Genomic DNA, 25,415 nt, shown 5'->3' with positions numbered 1-25,415 from the left:
CCTGAAACTGAACCTGATCAGCTAAACAATACTGTGTCAACAAAACCAGGTCAGAAGCTGAAAATTCTTCACTAAGTAACTTACTTCCTGTCTCCCCAGTACATGCCCAAGAAACAACACCAAATAGGATGTAGCAACCTGCTTGATCAGCATCATATTCACCAATCGATACATTCACGCCCTTCACCAATAAACAGTGAGAGCTATGTGCACTATATGATGCACTGCAGGAACTCACTCAATTCTTTTAACAGCATCTTCAAAGCCTGCAACATCTACCACCTAAAATGACACAGACAGTAGATAACATGGTAACACCATTACTTGTAAATTCCTCTCCAAGCCACACAACATCCTGACTTAGCAATATACCATTCCTTCACTGCTATAGGATCAAAATCCCAGGTACTCCTTTCCTGTCAGCATTGTGGTTGTACCTGTAGCAGGTGAACTGCAGATGTTTGAGGAAATGGCTCACTATCACCTTCTCAAGTGCAATGAAGGATGGATAACAATACTAACAATACTGGCCTTACCAGCAGCGAAGAAATCCATTGAAATAATTTGTTTAAAATCCTGACCCGTGGGTTAGGACAACAGTCTTGCATCAATCTATTCCAGAGCCCTGAACTCCAAACCTAACAGCACTTGCGAGTTGATATGTTTATATTGACCAAGCAGACTGCAGTGGCTCAAGGCAGCTCACCACCATGACCATTTCGAGAATGAGGGATAGTAAATAAATACCAGCATTACCGGAAACATCCCAAATTCAAAGAACAAACTTAAAAATTTGAAAAAAAAAATCAAAATTGCCTTTATTCTACTCAATCCAAATAGTGAAAAGGGGAAAGATGACGTGAATACCTAACTTCTGCACAACAGCCTCACTGCAATGAGAAAAGACACCAGCTTTCTCCCTTATCCGGAAAGGATTACTAGAAGTATCTGCACATTCTTACATTGCATTTTTGAAAGGCTATTCAGCTTAACATCACTGCATAGGTCAGCTACTCACTTTTTCTGGTGCTCCAACCAGGCCAGCTCTGCTTTGGTCTTCTCCTTCAAGGCTTGTTCTCTCAGCTTGAGGAGTGACACCTGGTGCTGGGCACGCATCTCCTCCCCCTCCATGTATTGTCGCACCATCGCCATGGTGAATTGAGAGAAACTGTCTTGTCCGCCAGAGAAGGGCAGGCTCAAATCATGCTGAATAGCGAAAGACAGGAGAACAAACAATACAGAGTGAAGTGATCTGCTTCCCCTGACCCAAGCAAAACTTGCCCCATAATCCATGAAAACTCAGGACTGAGTGCAGACAACAACAACAATTAAAAGGAGTTGGAGTATCATCAGACATGCCAATCATGCTGCATCACAAGTGATCACATCAAACTATCCCAATATTTATCAGGATGAGTAAATGCGGACTGTCTCATTTCATCATCTGTAAAACACATTAAGACTGGCAAAGTCCCTCATACTGATAATTTTATGGTCAGGACTCCAGTTACTAATTTGCTGCCAGGTTCTGATAAATAACCAAAAACAGAATAGGAGTTGCACATACAGAGAATAAGGGTGTCATGGTTACATCAACATTAACCAGGAGGTGGCTATTTAGCTTCTTGAGCCTATTCCACCATTCACCCAAATCATGGTAATCTTCAACATCATGACAAATCCCTGTCTTTGTCCCATAATCCTTCAGCATTTTGGTTAAAAATCTACCAATCTCAGATTTAAAGTTTGTAACTGATTTCAAATCAATCACTGTTTGTGGAAGTGAGTTTCAAACTTCATCCATTTCCATGTGCAAAAGTGTTCCACAATATCAATGTTCTGACTCCACCATTTTGTCTATTTAATCTCTCTTCTTAAATTAAGCCTCAGAACCCAAGTATCACTACAGTAAGTCTACATTGCACTTCCACTAAGAGTGATACTCTTCTTAAGCCATGGTGCCCAGCCCTGACGGCTTAGTCTGACCAGATTTTGAACTGCTGAAGCATGACTTCTAATCCTTTGTTTTCGAGTCTTCTTTGGACATAAATGTCAACATTCCACTGGCCCCTTGATCACATTTCTGAGCCTGTTTGTGACATTTTCATGAACTGTATACAGCTGGATCACCCCCATCAAGTTTCTTTAAACTCCACTATCTCTCGATTTTCACAATCAAGAAATATCCTAGTTTGATCCAACCTCTCACTTGCTGACATAAACTTTTTCATTTATTTAAACTATCAAGATTGCTTTCTGATTTTATGCTTCCATCGACCGACACTCGAGATTGCCTCTAATCTGTGGAGTGGCCCCAAATTTTGAATGTGGCTTTCCTTTCATTGTGAATACTGAATAGTTAGGGCTCCAACATAGATCCATGCAAGATATCACTAACCATATCCTTCCAATTAGAATATCTCTTATTATCTGCACAAATGTCTCTTGTTCAAATCAAATTCCTCTGCAAGCACCACTTGTCTTTTGCATCTTGTTACCACCTTTAATGGACAGTAGAAAGTTGTAAATTCAGTCAAATTTAGCTTGTGTTTACCTGACTAGGTGAGCAAGGAATCCCCGTAAATATTAATCTCTGTCTTCACTGCATGGTAACTCGATCACAAAGATTAACAATGTAAAAGATTAATTCCTCTTCAAGATTTATAAACTGTGGGCACATTGTTAGCGAGTGGTACTTATCATTTAAAAAAACAGCCCTTGCCCAACACTTGCCTTACACTCATTGCTCCAGCTGCTCCTCATCCTCTACATCTGAATCTCATGGCAAGATACCTAGAACATGGAAAGTAGCAACTATTCCAAGCACTGAGATCCCACTAATTGGCACCACCACTCACCCTTGGCTAACCCATGGGAGAACTCACTTTTACAGCTACTGAAGCCGATTGATCCTGCAGTATGTCTTCATCAGAATCATCCTGCTGGCTGCGTTTCTTCCCCATTTTCAAGCAGCGATGGCTCTTTGATGGCAGAAGGGGACGGAAGGATTTCTCTTCAGTGTCATCTTCAGTCATTGAGTCATCGAACTTAACAGAGTACTCAATGGCAACAGAAACAGAATCTGGAGAGACAATAAATGATTGACATTGTTCTTTGTTATTTTCCATTGCTCACTGAAAGATTTAGAACTGGAACATGAAGTTCAAGGCCGAGCTAGAATCCTTGGATTAGTTATCTGCCCAAGGAGCAGAGTTGGGTTACAATTATCGATTCAACACAACTGTTATGTTGAATCACACATTGTTTAAGGGGACATGAGGAAGTTTCCTTATGCACAACCACAGATCCAAGGGGAACACAAGAAAGTTGGATTGAATAGCTTAAGCACATGACTGAATAAAGGGAACTTGAAATAAATCAGTGCAAGACATGTTACTATTTGACCTACATGTCCTTTGGGTATGGAAGGAGTGCTTACGTGGCAATTGATTTGGTTGATTTGAATCAGTTAACTGAAGAGACACCATTCCCCATTTAAGCCATGAGATCAGTGGAAGGACAAAACATCATTTCTGGTTAAAGAATTCGCCTTTCTCACCAGGTAATGAAGGCAGACTGTCACTGCGGATCAAGTTGTCAGCTGCTGTTGGAACCACCTCTTCAATAGAGCTGTTTCCCTTTGTATGGTGGGAGGTTCTGCTTTTCTCCAAGAATGGTAAGGATGGGCTGTCTTGTTTACTGCTGCCACTGCTGCCATAGAAATGTCACAGATCAACACACATGCACAGGTTTAGAACACAAAACCAGAGTCTCGGTATTTGTGATTTACACAGGCCTCCTTCTGTATCTCTCCACCTAAACCCATCAACATATTTTTCTTCGATAACTTGTATTCCAAGCTTCTTCTTGAATTCATCTGTTGTTTGCTTCAATTATTCAAACCTCTTTCTGGGTAAAGACCTTCCCCACTGCCCCCCGCTCCACCCCCCACCTCCTCCCCAGCAAATTCCCTGTTGGATGTAATAGTGACTACTATTGTATCCATAGCTCCAGTGGACAGTGTCATTCAAAAGCAGAAATATCTTTTCTATGTCAACCCTATCAAACCCCGACATAACTTTAATGGCCTCGACCATGTCACTCTTTTTCAACAAGATAAGACTGTCCAATCTTGCTTGATGGATTAAAATTCAGTTTTGATATAATTCCAGTTTTGATATAATTCCAACATTTTTAATATATTCCCTACTGCCTCTACATCCATATTACAATATGAAGGTCAGAACTGTTTGCTGTGCTCCAAGGGTGATCTGTTCATGGTTCTACACGTATCTAACACATCTCCATTCTGTAACCCCAGAAATAAACCCATGCTCAACTTTTCTTTATAACCTGATGATCCGGTGTCATTTACTGCTAGTGACTAATTTTTATCACCAAATTCCCCACCATCAACATTCTGGGGGGTTACTATTGACTAGAAATTGAACTGGACTAGCCATCTAACTACTGTGGCCACAAGACAAGGTCAGAGGCAATGAATCCTGCAAAAATAAACCACCTCCCGAATCCCTGAAGCCTGTCCACCATCTACAAGCCACAAGTCAGAAGTGCAATAGACTATTCGCTACTTGGCTTGGTTTGGGTGCAGCTCCAAGAACACTGAAGAAGCTTGACGGCATCTGGAAAAAGCAGACTACGTGATTGGGGCCACATTCACTCCCTCCACCACTAATGCCCAGGGCAGCAGTGTGTACTATCAACAAGATACACTGCAGAAATTCATAATACTTCGATATGGATCTTCCAAACCCATGACCAATACCATTTCGAAGGACAAGGGAAGCAGATTCATGGGAACACCACCACCTACAGGTTCCCTTCCGAGCCACTACCATCTTGAGTTGAAAATCTTTCAGCTGTCCTTAAGTGTCATTGGGCCAAAATTCTGGAACTCCTTCCCAACAGCACTACCAGTCGGCCCTACAACACACGGACTGCAGTGATTCAAAAAGGGAGCTCGCAACCACCTTCTCAAGGGCATTAGAATTAGCCAATAAATGTTCGCACAGCCAGTGACACCCACATTCCATAAATTAATTAATTAATGAACGCCGCCTCCTTCCTTCCTTCCATAGCACGCCCATCCATTAATACCTGCGCTTCTCAAACACAAGGCCTTGAGGAGCATGTGGTAACCCACAAGGAGGCTGAAGCCACATTTTGGAATCTCTTGAGGCCCTGAGCCATGCTCAGCAAGGGGTGGTCCTGAATGAACAATAATCCCTAGCGATTCACTCACCGTAGGCAACAGTGAAACTATCAGTTGCCAACTTTTTCACAAAGAGGTTGACTCATACATGGAATGAACGGCCAGAGGAAGTGGTGGATGCAAGTACAGTTACAATATTTAAAAGGCATTTGGAGAGGTACACGAATAGGAAAGGTTGAGGAATATGGGCCAAATGCAGGCTAATTGGACTAGTTTATTTTGGGAAATTTGGTTGGCATGGACGAGTTGGACCGAAGCGTCCGTTTCCATGTCGTATGACTCTGATTCTATTCCTTTCAGCCACAGTGGCATTTTGCAATTGCCCCAACGTATGGTGTGATTGAACAAGTCAATGGAGGCTTTTGGCACCAGGGTCACAGTACTCTGTAAGTTAAGGTGTTGAGTAGGAGCTGCAATTTAGGGGGAATTTAATAAACAAAATACAGAAGAAATATATAAGGAAATCACTGCAGATGGTGGAATCTGTACTTAAAACAACAAATGCTGGAGCTCACAGCAGGTGAGGCAGCATTCATGGAGACTGAGCAAGCTAACATTGAGTCAAGATGACTCTTCAGAGCTCTGATGAGGAGTCATCTAGACTCAAAATGTTAGCTTGCTCTCTCCATGGATTTAAAAAAAATATATGTTTATGGGATGAGGGTGTCACTGACTAGGCAGCATTTATTGTCCATCCCTAACACGCCCAGAGGGCAGTTCAGAGTCAACCTCAGTGCTGTGTGTCTGGAGTCACATGTAGGCCAAACTAGGCAAGGATGGTAGTTTCCGACCTATATGATTTTAGTGAATCAAATGGATGATTCCCAACTGTCGACAAAGGATTCATGGTCATTAGATTCTTAATTCCAGATATTTATTGAATTCAATTCGAACAATTTGAACCCAGTTCTCCGGGATGTTATCTGGATCTCTGGATTAACAGTCCAGCAATAATACCACTGGGCCATCATCTCCCCACTGTGATCTCCAGTGTTTGTTGTTTTCAGTACTCAAGAAATATGTTATGGATTAATATTATACTATGTAAAAGCATCCACAGCGAACATAAAGTGCCCACCTCCGATCATGATGTTTGAGTCTGGATGACTCAGACAGACTGTCTAACAAAGTGGAGTTACGCATTTTAGTGTCCGGCAGTTTCTCTGCAGATCCAGCTGGTGTTGGACTGCACTCATTCTTTCTGAGATGAAACAAAGAAAGAAACAACGATCAGCTACTTCCAGCTAAGTCTCTGGATTCAATTCCACCACAGCCATGGCAATTTTTTAAATTAAAACAGTTTTTTCCGTGAACGACATGTCAGCAAGCTCACCATCTCCTGTCTCAGTTCAATGGAAAATGGGATCAATACTGCAGCACGTACTGTCCCTTGAACAGGCTATCAGCGAATCTGAGTTTACAATCTTGTTCTTTGACAGGTTGCAACAGATTTTGCACAAGGGAGCATGCTGACAGGACAAACCTCAATTATATTCAACACAAGAAAAGGCAATTCAGTTTAAATGAGATGGGTTAATTGAGATCAGGCCTCAAGTGAGGATACAAAACAGTCAAGTTTGGAACTTCCAGAGACCATCAAGATTGTACATTCAATTACTGAAGTTTGTCTCATGTTTCTTTCCTAATCAATACTTCTGGAGCAGATGGGACTTATCCAGGCCTCTGGCTCAAAGTTGGAGACATGACCACAGCATCACAAGAGCACTTTGTTTCAGGCTGAGTAACTCGTGGGATAATTTGACCAATTATCTTACAAATCCAGAAGATACTGTTACCATCCCAAAGATGGGAAATAAGCAAAGTATATAATGGGAGGTAAGATGTTATAATAGTCTCTATCATAAGGAACAAAGTATCTTCCAGCAGTTTTTGTTCATCCTTCGCTAGTTTGAAATTCTCAAATTTTCTGGCCTACCACCACCTTTGCAGTTTTGTATATCTTTTCTTTCAATTTGATGTCACCCACAATTCCTTTAGCTATGCACCGCTGTTGCCATCTTTTCCTCGTGCATTTCTATTATAAATAAATGTACATTGTTGCGAATTATGAAATAACTAAATATGTTCTTCTGCTTTAACATTCTAACCACTCATCCCATTCCCATTTAGCTCACTATTACTTTATACCCTTGTGACTGCCTTTAACTTTAGAAACTAGTAAAAGAACCAAATTCCTTCGCCTAAAGCTAAATTCTATTATGCTGCATTGAATCTTACCAAAAGGGTCTTCAATTTTGAACTCATTAATCAATCATATTACCAAGTCCCTGATTGGTTCCAGAACAAAATGTTTGAAGAAATTGTACAGAGCAGTCTACCTCAAATTGCTGCAGAAGGTAAGAGTGCACAATACTATTTTAATGAACAGAATGCCCTCTGAATACCAGGATCCTGTTAGATCCCCAAAATTACTCTGATCATAGAATAGAATAGAATTCCTACAGTGTGGAAACAGGCCCTTCGGCCCAACAAATCCACACCAACCCTCTGAAGAGTATCTCAACCAAACCTATCTCTTAACACTATTACTCAACATTTACCCCTGACTAATGCACCAAACCTGCACATCCCTGAACACTATGGGCAATTTAGCACGGCCAATTTACCTCACCTGCACATCTTGGGATTGTGGGGGAAAACCGGAGCACTCAGAGGAAACCCATGCAGACACGGGAGAATGTGCAAACTCCACACAGATAGTCATCTGAGGCTGGAGTCACCTGGGTCCCTGGCGCTGTGAGGCAGCAGTGTTGACTACTGAGCCACCTCCTTTTTTCCTAAAAGACTGAGTGCATTGACCCTGCCTCTCCTGATCACAGATAAGAGGAAAAACATCAAAAACTGTGCATCGCATCAAGCAACAAGCCTCAGGTTATTAAGCCAAGAAGCTAAATATTATTGATCAGGTTGGGGCAGTGGAAAAACCTTACCTGTCAGGTTCAGCTCTGGTTCGAAGTTGGTTCATGAAGTCTGAATCCTGCTGCCTCTGTTGGTCCAACAGCACTGTCACTGGCACAGGAGCTGTTCCATGAGGTAGGTTTGTGGCAGTCAGAGATCCTGCTGCGACCTGTGCACATGCCAATTCAGTCATCTAAACCAGAAAGAATGAGCACAGCACAGATTAGAAGACAACTTGGATCACATCATGCTTTTGAAATCAGAGGCCCCTACTCAACCCATCACATGTGTGCCGCCTCTTTGGAATAGCTATTTGGCTAGACCCCTGCTCTCACAATATTGCAAATAATTTCTTTTTGCAAGTATTCAAATTAATTCTGGAACTAATACTGAATCAGCTGCCACCTCCTTTCCAGATGATCTCAGCTCTTCTTTGAAACAGCAAAAACCAATGAGAACGTCATTAAAATTGAAGCATCCAGTTAAAAAAAATTCACATGCTCGGTCACTGAGATATGATGGGCTTTTCTCATAACGCTGAGCAAAATTTTATTTGAGGCAAAAAGGAGAACTCTAAGAGAAAGCTGAACCACCCGTGGGTAACAAAGGCAGTCAAGGACAGTACCAACAGGAAAAGAACGACACAACAGCGGAGGACGAGAAAGGAAAAAAATTGATCATAAAATTAAATTGACAAGAAACAAAAACGAAAGGCAAAAGTTTCTACAGGTATGTAAAAAGTGAGTAGCTAAAGTGAGCTTCGAACCCTTGGAGGTTCTGATTCGGGAATTGATAATGTGTACTGGGAAAACAGCAGATAATTTAAACCAATATTTTACATTAGTTTTCATGGAGGAGAATACCGTTATCATCCCAAAGATAGCAAAAAGCAAGGTATTCATGGGAGGAAAAATGCTGCAACAGTCTTTGTCACAAGGGACAAGGTAATGACAAACTAATACGATTAAAGGCAGACAGGACCTAATGGCCTGTATCAAACATTTTTTAAGGCAACTGGCTGCAGAGATATTCAAGGCATCTTTTGAATTATTCCCGAATCAGTGGATACAGGGAGCTTCTAGTGGATTGATGCGCCTGTTCAAGAAGGGAGGGAGACAGAAATCAGGAAAGTTAGTTTAATTTCTGTTTTGGCAGAACAGCAGAGTTGATTATTAAAGGAAGAAATAGCAGGACATTTGGAAAAGCTTATGATGAAACATGGTAGACTGGATTTTGTGAAAGGGAACTATATTTGACAACTTTGCTCGAGTTCATTGAGGAGATAACAAGTAGAGCTGATAAAGGAGAATCTGATGATGTTCTGTATTGGGATTTTAAAAATGCATTTGATAAGGTGCTACATAAAAGTCAATTGCACAAGATAGGAGCTCACGGTATCGGGGGTCATGTATTAGCATGGACTGAGGATTGGTTAACCACAATGGCTGTTGCTGAGACCTCACTTGGAGTACTTTATACAATTTTTGTTCTCATATTTAAGAAAGGATAAACTAGCATTGGAGGCCACTCAAAAAAAGATTAATTTAGTTGCTTCGAGGATGAAAAGGTTGGTCTGTCAAGAATAGGTTAGGTCATTATTCAATAGAGTCTGGACAAATAACGGGTTATCTTATGGAAACAATGTTCTGAGGAGCTTGACAGGGGTTGATGTTGACTAGATGTTCTCGTACTAGTGAAGTCTCAACCCAGGGGACATTACAGAAGGGAACATTCATTTTAAAAAAAGTAAAGGTATTTTTCTTTCTCAGTGAATGGCTGGAATTCTCTCGCCCAAAGAATTGTGACAGCTAAATGGGATAGGGGAATGGGTCTGGTTGGGTTACTCTTTGGAGGGTGGGTGTGGACTTGCTAAGCCGAAGGGCCTGTTTCCACACAGTAGGGATTCTATGATTCTATCTCAAATTATTTTAAAAGAGGGTAGATAGATTTTTGAAATATTAAGCAGTTGAGGGCTATGAGGATCAAGCATAAAAGACAAGTTGAGGCCTGGGTTGGCCCAGCCATGATCTGATAGAATGGGGGAGCAAGCTCAAGGGGACGAATACCCTACTCCTGCTCCGATTCCTTAAGGCTCCATTTCATGCTTTCTTTTCTCCAAAGGGGAGTATGATACAATGTGCTAAAAGATCTCAGACGTTGTGAAAAGGAGTGAAAATGGGGTTTTATATACTGATTCCGATGGCATTTATCAATCAATCACAGCTATGCAGTCACGAATACGAAGGCAATTCCCTCCATGAATAAAGGAAAGCTCCTTCAGAGCTCATCCAATGGGAATTCTTACCTTCAGTAAACTCTTCCATCACATGACCCAAAATTGCACCCTCAGCTGTTTACTTATTTGTTCACTTCCAGACATGACTATTTCAATGTTCTCTTGACTGAACTTTCATCAACTTCAACATATTCAAAAGCTCCACATACCTCACCCTCATACCAAGCCCCTTTTACCCATGATCCTCGTGCTTGCTGATTCATGACTTGCCAACAGCTTCAGTATAAGAAGTCCTGTCCTTCCGTACATATTTTTTCTTTCTATCTCTGCAATTTCCTTCAATCTTTGAAACTTTTGAAGTGTCTACGTTCCCCATTTTAGCATTTTCATTTTCACCACCCCAGCTCAGCACTGAAGCTTTCAGCTGCATTGTCATCAGCTATGCAATTCTGTTCTAACACAGCTCAAATAGTAACATTTTCTTTCTTTCCAACATTCTATCTCACCTATTTCTTTGACCAAGCAGTTGGTCATCTTTCTTAATATCATATGGTATGCTGTTAAGCTTTGCCCTGCTCTTCCTTGACAGTTTACTACATTAGAGGAATGAAATAATTTCAAACTGCAGTGACAATTAACTCAATGCAGCAACTGTATGAGAGAAATTCCTTCAAAACTCCAGAAAGTACTGGCTCTTCAGCTTGACTGGGGGAAAGGGCCATCTTGCCAAGTACACTTGAAGAAAGTACCTCTGTAACCTGACGTGCTGTATCAGCCATCAGCCTTGCAAGTTCCACCTGCTGAGCGATCATTTTAGTTGTGGACTCTTGCAGCATCTCTTGGCGAACCTGTACAAACTGCTGCAGAGTTTCTGCACATGCCTGAGAACACAAAGAGAGGTTTTCACGTCCAGCAATTGATAATTCAGATACTTTAATCAAGAGACAAAGCACTACTAAAATGCAATGTGGAATTGACTTATGATCCATGTTTCATCATGCAATGTAAGCTCACTGACACAGCTTCTGTTTTACAATCAAGCTTTTAAGCCTTTCCCTCTCCTCCAATGGCACATATAAGCACAGTAACCTTGTCATAGTGTGATTTTGTTTTTTTGATTTCCAGTATTTGCAGTTCTTTGGTTTTTTTGATTTAACTTGGTCATGGTATTGCGAGATTGTTTCCATGATGGGGAGATGTATTCAACCTTAAAACTAAAAACCAGACCATTCAGAACTAAAAAAGCAGGAATTAATTATTTAATTCATTCTCAGGATGTAGATATCCCTGACACTGACTGTCCAACCACAACTGGCATTAAAAAGTGAAAGTTAGTGATCTTCTTAAACCACGGCAGTCCATGTGGCTGCAAGATACTCCCAATGTATGTCAGACCATTGTAGGCAGCAAAGGAAAACCAAATATTTTTTTAAGTCATGACTATATGCGGCGTTCCCAGGCATTTGCTGCCCTGTTCTTCCAGGCAGAATAGGTCATGAGTCTAGGTCTGTCAAAGGAGCATTCAATGAGGTATTGCAGAGCATCTTATAGATGGTGCACCTTGTTGCTACCATATACAGATGACAGAGGGAATAGGCACTTAAGGTGGTGGACATGATTCAAATCATGCTGATGTTTTGTAATGGATGATGTTGAGCTTCCTGATATCCTCATGATGTGCTTTTGGTGAGAGGGGCAATTTACTGGTGGAGCAGAACAGGGCAGGGGTGGGGAGAGGTTTGACTTCAATGTTAAAGGCACTTTATAAATATAATTTGTTTGTTCTTATTGCACGGTGAGAAGCAGTCAACACTGAATTCCTTGCATTTCCAGACACCTGTTACATGTTCAAGTACCTGTACAGCTTTCTGTCTGGCCTCCTCTAGCTGCCTCTGACTTGCAGCAGCTTCCTGCTCGGCCTTCAGCTTCAGCAGGGCTATGTCGTGCTCATGTCTCTGCTGTTGGGCCTGGACACAAACAAAGATTAAATAGGAACCATCACTCTACATTCAACTGCTCTGCTCTGTGAAAAACTGGTATTTAAATTTGCAGTGTCCAGAGAGAGAGAGTAACAATTGAAATGCAAAGGCACCAAAATCTTAAGAGTAACAAATGACAAGATTTTAATCAATTAATTTTCAGATTGCAACTTTATAAATAAAAAAAAATATTTTCTCATAAATCTCATCATAATGGCATAAATTTTATAAAGCTGAAATTTCTTGAAAACTTGGCAAGTTTGCCCTGCTTCTATCAGTCAACTTGTAAAGTGCAGTCATGCGCAGGTTCGATGCTAATATCTGCATATTTAAGATTAGGCATTGTCCTGGTACAACACAACACCAGAGTAAGTAAATTTAATCTTTAGTTTTGGAAAAATCTTTGTTTGCCTGATGTAACTGAAGAACGTTGCTCAGAATATTGCCTGGTTTGGAAAACGAGCGCAGCCATTGTCACTTAAGACAATTTTACAAAATCATTTCTGAAACAGCACAAGGCATAGACCCGTACCTTTAGGATCTGAGCCAACGACACAGTCTCTTGTTGAGCGAGGGCTACTCCCCGAGTCGTGTCTATCTCCGATAGCTGACGGATGGACTCTTCTATAGCATCCAAGTAAGTGTGTTGAGCAGTCATGTGGTGTTGGACACTTGGCGGGGAGCTGAGCATCGAGGCTGCAATAACCAAAATGAAAAGTGTAATTACAATTTTTACAATTAGTTAAATAATGCATTGGGATCATGAGGTTAACTGCACGCCTCTCCAGGATTCAAAACAAGTTCGGGAACTGCATAAAAAATGACAAGGGACAAGACATTGAAATTTTCGTGAGATTCACAGGATACAACAAATAGCAAAGCGTGCAGAAGATCCAAACCCAATCATTGTATTTGGGTCCTGGTGAATGATCAGGAATGCAACAAAGGTTCACCAGACTTGTATCCAGGACATTCTCATGGGGAGAGATTGGGAAAACTGGACCTGCATTCTCCAGCATTTTGAATTGATTTCATTGAAATCTACGAAATACTTAAAGGGTGGATGTAGGTAACATTTCCCCCGTTGGGGAGTCTAGGACTGGTGGGACCACTTAAAAATGAGAGCATGTCACTTCGGTCTGAGCTGATGACAATTCTGTTGCTGCTTCAGGGTCATGAACCTTTGGAATTCACTACCACAGAGAGCTGTGAAAGCATAGTCATCAAGTATGTTTTATGTAAAAATTGACAGGATTTGATTTCCAACAGTGTATGGGGTCATGGGAACAGGGTGGCTAAAACGATACTGAAGCACTGATCAGCCACGATTGTACTGAATGACAGGGGCTGGCTCAACAGGCTGAATAGGCTACTTCTGCTTCATGTTCCTCAGACAGGATCCGACCACTTGAATGAAAAAGCACCTGCTTCCACGTCGCGTGGCACCTCATCATTTCTTCCAATCATCACTATGCCTCTCACTTCACCTTGGTTGTCTACTTACTCAGGGTTTTATTTTAAAAAAACCTACTCCCATGGCGATGTTTAGGACAAACAAATGACAGTTACAGAAGACATGATTCCGAGAGTTCCAACCTGCAGCAGAGGATGTGGAGGGCCTGGCTGCAGTAACACTGACGTCGGCTAGAGAAGGTGAACGTGTGGAGGTAGTAGCACGCAGCTGCCTTTTCCCCTTGCTGGATGTTATCACTGCGCCATTCTGAAAAGTGCTCTGAGACATAGAACTCACAGTGGAATGGAACAATGGAGAGCTTGTGCTTTTCTTTGAGGACTCCTCGTGAGCACTGAAAGCACAACATTTACATAATCACAAATGTTGACAACTGCCAAAATGAGACATCACTTAAACCATTTAACACTGCAGATTTCATGCCATCAAGTATCTGTTTGCTGAAGCTCTGCTTTAAACAATCTGTCGGACTTAGTCGGCATTAGGGATAAACAGAGTCAAAAAGTGTGGCACTGGAAAAGCACAGCACGTCAGGCAACATCCAAAGAGGAGAGTCCATGATTCCGGCACAAGCCCTTCATGAGGATAAACAGCCATCCTTACTTGATGGGCTCATGTTTCCTCTACTATTCCCAAAAGCCAATCTTCTACAATACCATTCCCACTCTTAAATTTAAACAACAATGGACTGACTGGACACAGCAGCCTAAAGGCTGATGAACCTGCCAAACCTGACAATCCAGACAACAGCTTCGCAACATACTCGCCAAGGCCTAAAAGGTCCTTCGGGTTTACCAGTCCATTTGAGTCATCAAGAGGATTCATCAGTGACTACCATCACACTAGCCACCGTCTGGTTGATAGCTCTCTGGGATGCCAGAGGAAAAATAAAGGACAACTGCATCACATGCACATCAACAGACAGCACACAATTATACAAGAGCTGAAGACTTTCCAAAATCACATGCACTACAGAAAGCAAATGCTCACTGATGACTACTTGCCCTTGATGAAGTCCAAAAAACCCCAACAACCCAATTTCTATAAGCATCAAGGAGAATTCACCCCAGCTCAACATATGTTGGACGATCCAGTGTCGGCTTCCTAGAATATGCTGAGTATCTGGATTATTTGCGTAGCACTAATACCACTCAGCTATCACCTCCCCTTGAAATGAAACTTGATGCCAATGACAGTCTGTAACTTTATTAATTTGGTGACTTCCATAACTTCACCTTGTATTTTCCCTTTACTTACTGTTTCTTCCACCAGTAGAAGCAGTTCTTCCAAAGTCCTGACCAATTTTGAGGTCTCCTCTGAACCACTGTTCAATCAAACTGATCAGCAATTTATCGAATCTCTCTTGATTACTATAATCAACGAATGTCAAGTTAACACTTTCTGGTTCCTGTGCACAGCCTTGAAGTCCTTCCTGAATTAGGGTTCCCAATACTGGGGACAACATTCTAACTGTAGCTTAACCAGTGATTTGTGATGGTTTAACATCATTCATTTTTGTACTCCAGTCCCTATTTATAAAAGCTTAATGGCTCTGATGAACTGATGATGATCTAAATACTGCACAAGACTGAGCTTCACTAACGTATCTCCATTAATAGTTGGTTCACAGAGCAGTGAGCATTGAATAAAAACCAAATAGAACCAACTAAGGTGGGCTACATGGCAAAGGATTCTTGTAAACACATTCTATTATTATTATTATTCCATATTGGAAATTGTGCCCGTGTTTCTAATGGAAACTGCCTCAGGCTACTGGCAGACCCCAGTTTACGAATGGTTTCTGTTCTAGAGTGCTTCTGCAAGTCAATTTGTACACAAGTTGGAACACACTGTAAAAAGTCATAAGTACAGAAAATGTTTGCATGCAAGATCTTTAAAATTACACCCTCGGATGAGATTACGTGTGAAAGAACAAGCATTCTGAAGTCTGGGATCCTCTATGTATCTATCCTGCCACTGTTGACTCTGTCGTGCTTTGAGTGTCAGGGGAGTGCAACTGTAAACTGTCATGCAGGTATTAGTTGTTTCTAATATATGCACAACTGAAGGAATTGATAACAGAAAGTGACCGACAGAAAGTACATACGTCTGGTCATAACTATCTGCAGTTAGTGGATCTCTGAATTCAACTTGACTGCTCTTCATAATGTTACTTTCCAGAGTGGTAGATCGCAAGGGGCTGCGGGAGGTGTTGACCTTCCGTGATTTTCTGCGACTACTGGATTTGACGGATGTAGCACTGGGTATAGAATTCTCCAGATACCTTCCATCTGATAGAAATAGAAACAAAGTTTAAGAAGTAAAAAAGGAGCATGCATTCCATTATCACAATCAATGGGATTGGTTAGTAAGCACAAGTTTCTCTCAAATTGTTGCTGTCAGAATATAGAAGAGATAGATGGTAATTTAATTCTTGTCCACCTCCTCAAATTCTGTGGACCAGCACAAAGTGATAAACCAGACATTTGGAGGAATCTGCAATGGGCAACAGGTGTTGACACAGATGGGAGCGGGAGATGACCACTTCAGGAAGGGGATGGAGGGTTGACTTTGCCTGCTAAGCCTTACCAAAGAAGCTCCATAAATTAGAGAGAAGGAAAAGATTCCATAGCCTCAGTTTCTGTTGCAAATGCTTTCAAAACACTGCAAAATGTCAGTGCATAACCCTCGACCATTTAACTTAATTTCACCAGGGTTATTACTTTTATCTGATCAATAATGGCCAGCATGAGGTCAAGAGTAACTGTTGATCTAATTGCCATGAACAACTATTTTGTATTCCTTCCACTTACCCAGTCTGCTAATTTTTCGAGTAGCACTGCTCAAAGCTTCCCTCGTATCCATCACTGTGTCTGTCACTGCAGTAGTGGTGGGTATAGCTTCAAGCCTGTTTTCTATGTGCCGCAACTTGGGATGAAAGAAAAATAATGAATCAAACACAATGCAAGTTAAAATAGTCTGTTTCCTGCAGTAAAAACTCTTAGGATAGACCCAGGCAGGAATCAAAGGGGAACTAGAAAACATGCAGGATGTCAAAAATATATTTTGAGGGATTTTGGAAGTTAAGAAGCAGGAAATGTCAGGGTGAGGCTGGGAAGTATGGAGCTAAAATGTTCAGCGGACAGAATGACCTGAGATATGGAGGGGGCCAGGGCAGAAAAGAGTTGGAAAAGTAAACAGGAGCCACAAACAAATCTGTACATAGGAATTTTGCAGCTGAAGGACTGGGTTAAGGCAGAGAATGAAGATAAATAACAAGAGAGTGATAAGCAAGCAGGGCTATGATGCAGAAGATAGAATGTGTAGAAATGTACAGCATGGAATGAAAGAAGTCAGCATGTGGAAACTGCACACAAAGAAGAATCAGCCATTCGGTCCTTTGAGCCTACTCCACGATTTAACAAGACCATGGTGATCATGAATGTAACCCAAATACACATTCCCTCCTATTCCTGATAACCTTTTATTCCCTCTTTACAAGAATGCATCCTCCATGGACTTGAAAATATTCAAGGGCTCTGCTTCCACTGCTTTTTCAGGAAGTGAGCTCCAAAGACTTATGACCCTCAAAAATATGGAGCCAATCTTTCCATTTTAAACCAGCAACCTCTCACTTTTAAACAGTTCTAGATGCCTCGATTAAGTGGAAGGATCCTCTCTACATCCATCCTATCAAAGCCTCTCAAGTCACTTTTTATTTTCCTAACTTCCAGCTAGACAAGCCCAATCTATGCAACCTTTCTTCATAAGGCAACCCTCCACTGCAGGGCTGCTAAATCTTCTCTGAACTGCTTTCAACACATTTACATCCTTTCTTAAATAAGGTGACCAATACTATACACAGCACTTCAGATGGGATCCCACCAATGGCCTGTACAACTGAGGCATAACCTCCCTTGTGTTCGAGTCCCTTTGCAATAAATCAAAACATTCTATCAGCTTTCCCAATTTTTTGCTATAACTGCATTTGAGCCTTTTGAAAATCATGCACCAGGACATTCACATCCCTCTCTCTCACAGCTCAGCAATCTCCCACCAATTAGATAATATACTTTTGTATCCTTCTTGCCAAAGTGAAAAAAATTCACTTTTCCCACATTTCAACTAAGTCAGATCTTTGCCCGCTCACTTAAACTACTGGTAACTTTTTTGCAACCCCATGTTTGCTTCACAGCCTACTTTTCTCCTTGTGTTGTCAGTAAATTTGGCAACTTATCTTCCATCCCTTCATCCAAGTCATTTTATAAATCGTAAGCAGTTGAGACGCAGCACCGAGCCCTTTGGCACATCACTTGTTACATTCTGCCAACCTGAAAAAGACCCATTTATGCCGACTCTCTTCCTGTTTCCCAGCCAATCTCCTATTTATGGTAACATGTTAAACTCTTGTAAGATGAGGTATTACTTTCAGTAATAACCTTTAATGTGGCCTTTTATCAAATAAAAAAGGGACATTCTTAGGTCAGGCAGCATCCGTGAAGCAGGAGAATCGACCTTTTGGACATAAGCCCTTCATCATAAGCCCTCATTCCTGATGAAGGGCTAATGCCTGAAATGTTCATTCTCCTGCTTCTTGGATGCTGCCCGACCTGCTGTGCTTTTCCAGCACCACACACTCGACTCAGGTCTCCAGCATCTGCAGTCCTCACTTTTTCCCTGGAGTGGTACATTGGTAAATAAACTATGTAAAGACCAGATCGTTTCAATTTTCTGTATTTTTGATTATGGATTGAAGTGAGAAAACTGTTTAAAAACTATGGAGTGCTGAAGTTTTGAAAGCAAGTTACCTGACACTTATTCTAAGCTCTGTTTACACAGTTGCTGATTCAAGCAATATTGAAAGGTTTACAGATAAGCTGCTGCCAAGGTCTGTGTACAAGGGAAGATCCGGTTAGCAACAAGATTAGTATGCAGACTAGTACCCATCGATGACAAGGGTCTTCTGCCTGCCAACAGTGAGGTGATTGGCTCTCGGTAAATAAACAGTTGGGTCTGAGAACAAGACAGTGAGAGCCACCAGATCTCCACAAGCTCAGGAGTTGTCTCAGTTGTGTGCAACTTGCCCTCTACTGTAGCTCTTTGGTCACGTAATGGCAAGTTGTGCAGAAAAAGTTGGAATCATCAGTGAGCACAGCATTTTATCAACATAATCATGTTTCTTGAGTAAAACTATTCTAGTATTTTTTGGTAAGCTAATCCCAATAAGTACAAGACGAAAAACGTCAATTACTTGCCTTCTTTCAATAATGTTTACATTCTCTGTATCTTTTTAAGCAAACGAAATAAGAGAAGCAACCCATTCGGCACCTCAAATCTGCTCCACCTTTCAATATAATCACGGCTGCTCTGTTTCCAATTCGAACTCCAATTACCTTCAATTCCCGTGGCAAACATAAACCACCTCTGTAAAAAAAATTCAATGAACCCACCCCCATTGGCAGAGCAGAGTTCTATCAGTTTCCCTCATGATTGTAATTTCACCAAGTCCACTGCTCCTTTCCACTACCTGATTGACAGTTAGTCCAGGAATGTCTCTTTGAATCCTCTACCATTCCCTTGTTATCTACTATTTAATCTCCATTCTCACTTTCTGCAGGACCAGCACCTCATTTTACTTCACAGTGCAGGAAGAGGTCATTCAGCCCATCATGCCTTCACCAGCTTTAGTGTCTGACAAACATCTGCTTTTTTCCTTTATTGCTGCACATCATTACTGTCCAAAAAAAAACCCAATGCCTTCTTGAATGACTTAACTGAACCTTTCTGCTCCACACTTCTATGCAGTGTATTCCATATCCGAACAACTCGCTGTATGAAAAAGATATTTTGTTCCTCACACCACTCTTGCTTCATTGGCACAATATGTCAATCTATGTCCTCTCATCGCTGTTTATTTCACAAGCGGAAATAGCTTCATCCCAGCTATTCTGTCCATTTTGCTTGTCTGACTATGTTCCTCCCATATTAATTTTTTCGTCCTGATTAACCTTTTAGTTATTACCTGCTATCTTTATATTCTGACCAATCATCTGACCTGCCACTCATCTTTGCACAATAACCTCAAGTCTGATATTAACTTCAGATACTAATTTCCCTAATTTCTTTCATTAACATATTCCTCACAGCAGAGGAGATGGAGTGAGAACATGATCAAGATGTATAAAATTATGAGGGGCGTAAACAGGGTAGACGGGAAAAAAACCTTCTCCCTTGGGAGGAGTGATCAATATCAGGAGGCATGGATTTAAGTTAAAAAGGAATAGGAGAAGTGTTTTTAATCAGGGAGTGGTGTAAGAGTGTTAGAAGCAGAAACCCTTGTGACATTTAATTAGATGTACAACTGAGATATCAAAGTACACAAGGCAATGGACCAGGTGCTGGAAAATTGGATCAAAATAGTCAGGTGGCTGCTTTTGACCAGCGAAGACTTGAGCCAGAGTCCTTTCATGCGCTGTACACCTCTATGACTCTACCATGTGTCCAGCTTTGGAATTTTCCTGTATAATAGAAAAAAACTGATTTATTCACGATGAGTGTCTCTCTGGTTGAGCCAGCATCTATTGCCCATCCCTGGATGCCATGGAGAAGATATGGTGAACCACATATTTGAAGCCCTGCAGTCCATTTATTGCAGGTCAATCCACAATGCCATGAGGGAGAGAGTTGCAGGATTTCCAACCAACAATACTGAAGAAGCGTTGATATATTTCTGATCAGGAACAGGATGCAGCTTGGATAGCAACTTGCTGGTGTTGGTGCTCTTATGTATCTGCTGCCTTTGTCCTTCAAGGTGCCAATGGATTTGGAAAGTGCCACCCTGTCAGCCTCAGAGAACTTCTGTAAGTATATTATGTAAATGATACAGATTGGTGCTGATTGTTGAAGTTGGAGGAAGTGAAGGTTTGTGCATGTGGTGTTAGCCCTGGGCTGTTTTGTCCCAAATAGTGTCAAGCATCTTCGGTACTAGTAGACCTGCACTCATCCAGGCAAGTTGAAAATATTCCATCACACTACTGAATTGTGCAATGTAGATGGTGAACTGCAACATGCGCGAGTAATTCAACCAGATAGCCAAAAACAATCATGGGACAGCAAACTTTATTTTAACTGGCACTTTATGAACTGTCGCTCTTGAGAAACCAACAAAAATTATTCACCTGAAATACTCGAAGGTTACTGCATTATCGTGGTGTCAGAGTAGTGAGTTGAGGCTGCAAGTGAGAAGGCACTCTGCCATTAAGTTTTATTTAAGGCAAATCTGCATGCTTGTTTCAGTGAGTTATACTATAAATAAAGTAATGTGTATACCCCTGCATTACATTTCTAATACTTAGCCTGTGTTTTTGCATTGACTGTGTCAGTTTGTTGGCTACTGGAATATTTGATCAACCAGCACTCCTGGTCTCATTGGTGCTGGTTAATAAAACATTTACTGTGTCTTCAAAGACAGACATGGCAGGAAAAGCTCAGTACCAGCATCTGTAGAGAGAAATCAATTAACATTTCGGGTTCAGTGACTCTTCCTCACAACATGGGTAGAAATGAGAATTAATGTTTCAGTGTTCAGAGGAAGGACCACTGAACCAGAAGTGTTAACGGATTTCTCTCCAAATATGTTGCCAGGCCTTCTGAGCTTTTCCAGCAATTTCTGTTTTTGTTTCAGATTTCCAGAAGTTCTTTTGGTTTTTATGCTGGACATTTAACCAAGTTTTTGCTGCCGATCTGATTATCCAGTGGTAACTTCAACTAGCTATTATGTCATAACAGTTGGAGTGGTGACACCGTAATACCTTCCTTGAAACAATGACCAGAATTCAAAAAATACTTCATTGGCAGAGAACCATTTTGAGATGTCCCATAACCACAAAACTCACCATTTAAATGTAAATATTTCTTTCTTTACAGCAGTCCTTTGGCCATAGGATCAAATGATCTCTAATCTGCCACACAGTATTGATGACTAGACCCAGTAGTCACCACAACAATGATTGAAGGCACTACAACTAACTGGAGTAGTTTGCAAATCAGCACCACTCTACCTTGCCTTGTACTTCGACTCTTTATCAGTCTCTGATTTCGTAGGGCTGACTTATTAGATGTTTCACTCCACAACTTGTCAGCTCACCTAAAACAAAAGCAAAGCAAAGATAATCAACAACACTGATTTTCAGATTCAGATTAGATTACATTACAAACTTGCAATCGGAAACTCATATACTTATTTTGGATTTGGATTTTCAATTTGGTCAAAAACAGAAATATTAAGTCGACATTATTTAATGATAATGAAATACAACATTTTGTATAAACAATTGAAATCTGGTTTGTATACCAACGTTGAGCCTTACAGCACAAACAAATCCTTCACCAGTGTGGGACGTTCTCCAGTCCTGAGAGATAATGTAGCTTCAGTGAGGAATGTGAAAGAATTAAGTAGTAAGATCAAACTAGGAGCATCTGTGTGTGTACACCAGAACCAAAATCAAATAATATCAGTAAGCATCAACAGAAGCCCAAGCCCATGTTCTCCCGGCTTTTATTCCATAACAATTGGAGCCACAACACACGACATCATAATACTCCCTTGGAACAATGACCAGAATTCAAAAAATACCTCATTTGCAGAGAGCCATTTTGAGATGTCCCATAACAACAAAGATCACTGGACCAGAAATGCTAACGGATTTTTCTCCACAGAGGCTGCCAGACCTGCTGAGCCTTTCCAGCAATTTCTTTTTTTTTGTTTCAGATTTCCAGCAGTTCTTTTGTTTTTTGTGTGGTATATTCAATCAAGGTTTTGCTGGGGATCTGATTATCCAGTACTAACACCAACTGGGTATTAGGTCATAACAATCAGAGCCACGACATCATAATACATCCCTTGTAACAATGACCTGAATTCAAAAAATACTTCATTGGCAGAGAGCCATTTTGAGATGTCCCACAACCACAAAAGTCACCATTTAAATGTAAATATTTCTTTCTTTATAACAGTTCTTTGGCCACAGGATCAAATGATCTCTAATCTGCCACACAGTATTGATGGCTAGACCCAGTAGTCACCACAACAATGATTGAAGGCACGACAACTAACTGGAGTAGTTTGCAAATCAGCACCACTATACCTTGCCTCGTACTTCAACTCTTTATCAGTCTCTGATTTAGTCGGGCTGACTTGTTAGATGTTCTACTCCACAATTTGTCAGCTCACCTAAAACAAAAACAAAGCAAAGATAATCAACAACACAGATTTTCAGATTCAGATTAGATTACATTACAAGCTTGCAATCAGAAACTCAAATGTGGGACGTTCTCCAGTCCTGAGAGGTAATGTAGCTTCAGTGAGGAATGTACTAGTAGTAAGTAGTAGGTTCAAACTAGGAGCATCTGTGTGTGTATACACCAGAACCAAAATCAAATAATGTCAGTAACCATCAACAGAAGTCCAAGTCCTTGTTCCCCTGGCTATTATGCCATAACAATTGGAGCCATGACATCGTAATACCTACCTTGGAACAATGACCAGAATTCAAAAAATACCTCATTCGCAGAGAGCCATTTTGAGATGTCCCATAACAACAAAGATCACTGAACCAGAAATGTTAACTGATTTCTGTCCAAAGATGCTGCCAGACCTGCTCAGCCTTTCTAGCAATTTCTGTTTTTGTTTCAGATTTCCAGCAGCTCTTTTGGTTTTTGTGCTGTATATTCAACCAAGTTTTTGTGAGGAATCTGATTATCCAGATTATCGAGATCATCAAGTCGCTATTATGCCAGAACAATTGGAGCTACGACGTCATAATACCTCCCTTGAACCAATGACCAGAATTCAAAAAGTACTTCATTGGCAGAGAGCCATTTTGAGATGTCCCGTAACCACAACACTCATTATTTAGATGGAAATATTTCTTTCTTTATAACAGTCCTTTGGCCAAATATTTGCCCCTGCAAATATTTGGTTGTTTTTCTGAGACTCTACCATTCAGTAAACAACTGCTAATCTGGCCAAGTCCCATTTCCTGGTCCCTACATTATCTAGTCTCTTTTCCTTCTCACAATGTAAATGTTCCATTTATGTAAATTAATGGTTAATAGTCATTTACTGACGTTAGTAAAATTAAACCATGATTGACATTTTTTTCTTACATTACAGACCTCTTTTCACAACTCTACCAGTTCACTTCACGCTAAATGCATGTTCCCTTTCCACAAGACAAATTATTTATCAGAAATGTGCAATAAATACATTGTGGCATTTCTCATTATGATTGAGACAGAGTCACAGAGAGTCACAGAGAGAAATAGATTGTCACAGAGTGTCACAAAGAGTCCAATAGTCACAGAGATCCACAGCACAGAAATCTTTTCCGAACGTGAAATATTCATAACTGAACAGGGAGTTTGATAAAGCAACTACAGCAGGTGGTAAAAGGTCACAATAGGGATATGTTACTGCAGCTGCAATCTGCAGAGAAAGTCCAACTTATGCTCAGACACAAATGCCCAGTTTGTGTCTGGCAGGTCAATGTCCCTTATATGCCTCCATTACCCACCCTTGGAAAATGGTGGATAAATGAGCTCTTCCAATATTATTGCCTGTTATAGCTAATGCCTTTGATACAGAAACAAAGAATGGTTCGAACAAACATTTATTTGAAAGTGACTGTAAGCTCAGAGGTTGGCTTGTGTCATGGCAGAAATGTTTCTCATCAGGAACTAGAAAGCAGCTGACACACGGTTATATGCTGTGACTACTCTGAAGGTTTAATGAAAGTTCCAGTTTTTAAAAAATAACTGAGGGAGAAAGGTAAATCACTTTGATGACTATTAGTTTGGGACACTTAATGTTGTCGTGAACGTACTGTTCACTGCAAACAATTAAACACGAGCCAGAGCAGCAATGTGCTTTTCAGATAATAATGTAGATTCACAAGGAAGCACAACATTGAAACAATGGAACAATTTACAGAGGAACCTTGATTACCCGAGCGACATGGGCAGAGTGTTTTGTTTGGATAATTGAATGCTGGGTAATACAGTTTAGCCAAGCATCGGGATCTTACAATCTACTTCGGATGATCCGAAATTCAGATAATCGAATGCCAGATAATCAAGGCTCCTCTGCATGTAGATTAATCAAATATCCTATAAATCAAAGAAGTTTAATTTTTAAACAATAAAGTCTGATAATCTGCTTGATCTTTTGCTGTTCTCTATCAATTGAGGTCTTCAGGGCAATGAATAAAATTTATTGACATGGGAATGTGTGGAAGGGATGAAAATTCAGGAAATTAGCTGGTTCTGAATTGATTTAGACAAATAAAGAGGATCAGAATGGGAGAAATATCATATAATGTGCAGACTACACCGAAAGGATATTTCATCACAACTCTGCCACTTATTTAAAGAGCAAGAAAGGGCCGTCACTGACCAGATAGCAGTTGTGTAGCCTGAGACAGTAGATTGTGGGTTCAAATCCCACCAGAGATTTGAGCAGATCTCTCAGGCAGACATTTCACTCCAGGTAGTTCTTCCATAACACAATGGTTGCTTTGC

The 25,415-nt window shown here is 40.8% G+C and overlaps 1 pseudogene; it reads right to left on the bottom strand.

The window, feature by feature from the left end:
- The window catches only part of LOC122545411 (centrosome-associated protein 350-like), a 1,525,564-nt pseudogene that overhangs the window by 1,487,849 nt on the left and 12,300 nt on the right, over positions 1 to 25,415 (bottom strand).

The sequence above is a fragment of the Chiloscyllium plagiosum genome, unplaced genomic scaffold (assembly GCF_037043375.1).
Source record: "Chiloscyllium plagiosum isolate Xiang-an unplaced genomic scaffold, Cpla_swu_hap1 HiC_scaffold_9, whole genome shotgun sequence".
In the NCBI taxonomy this organism is placed as follows: Eukaryota; Metazoa; Chordata; class Chondrichthyes; order Orectolobiformes; family Hemiscylliidae; genus Chiloscyllium; species Chiloscyllium plagiosum.
Note: the sequence above shows the minus strand (reverse complement) of the source record. Positions and strands in the feature narration are given on the sequence as shown.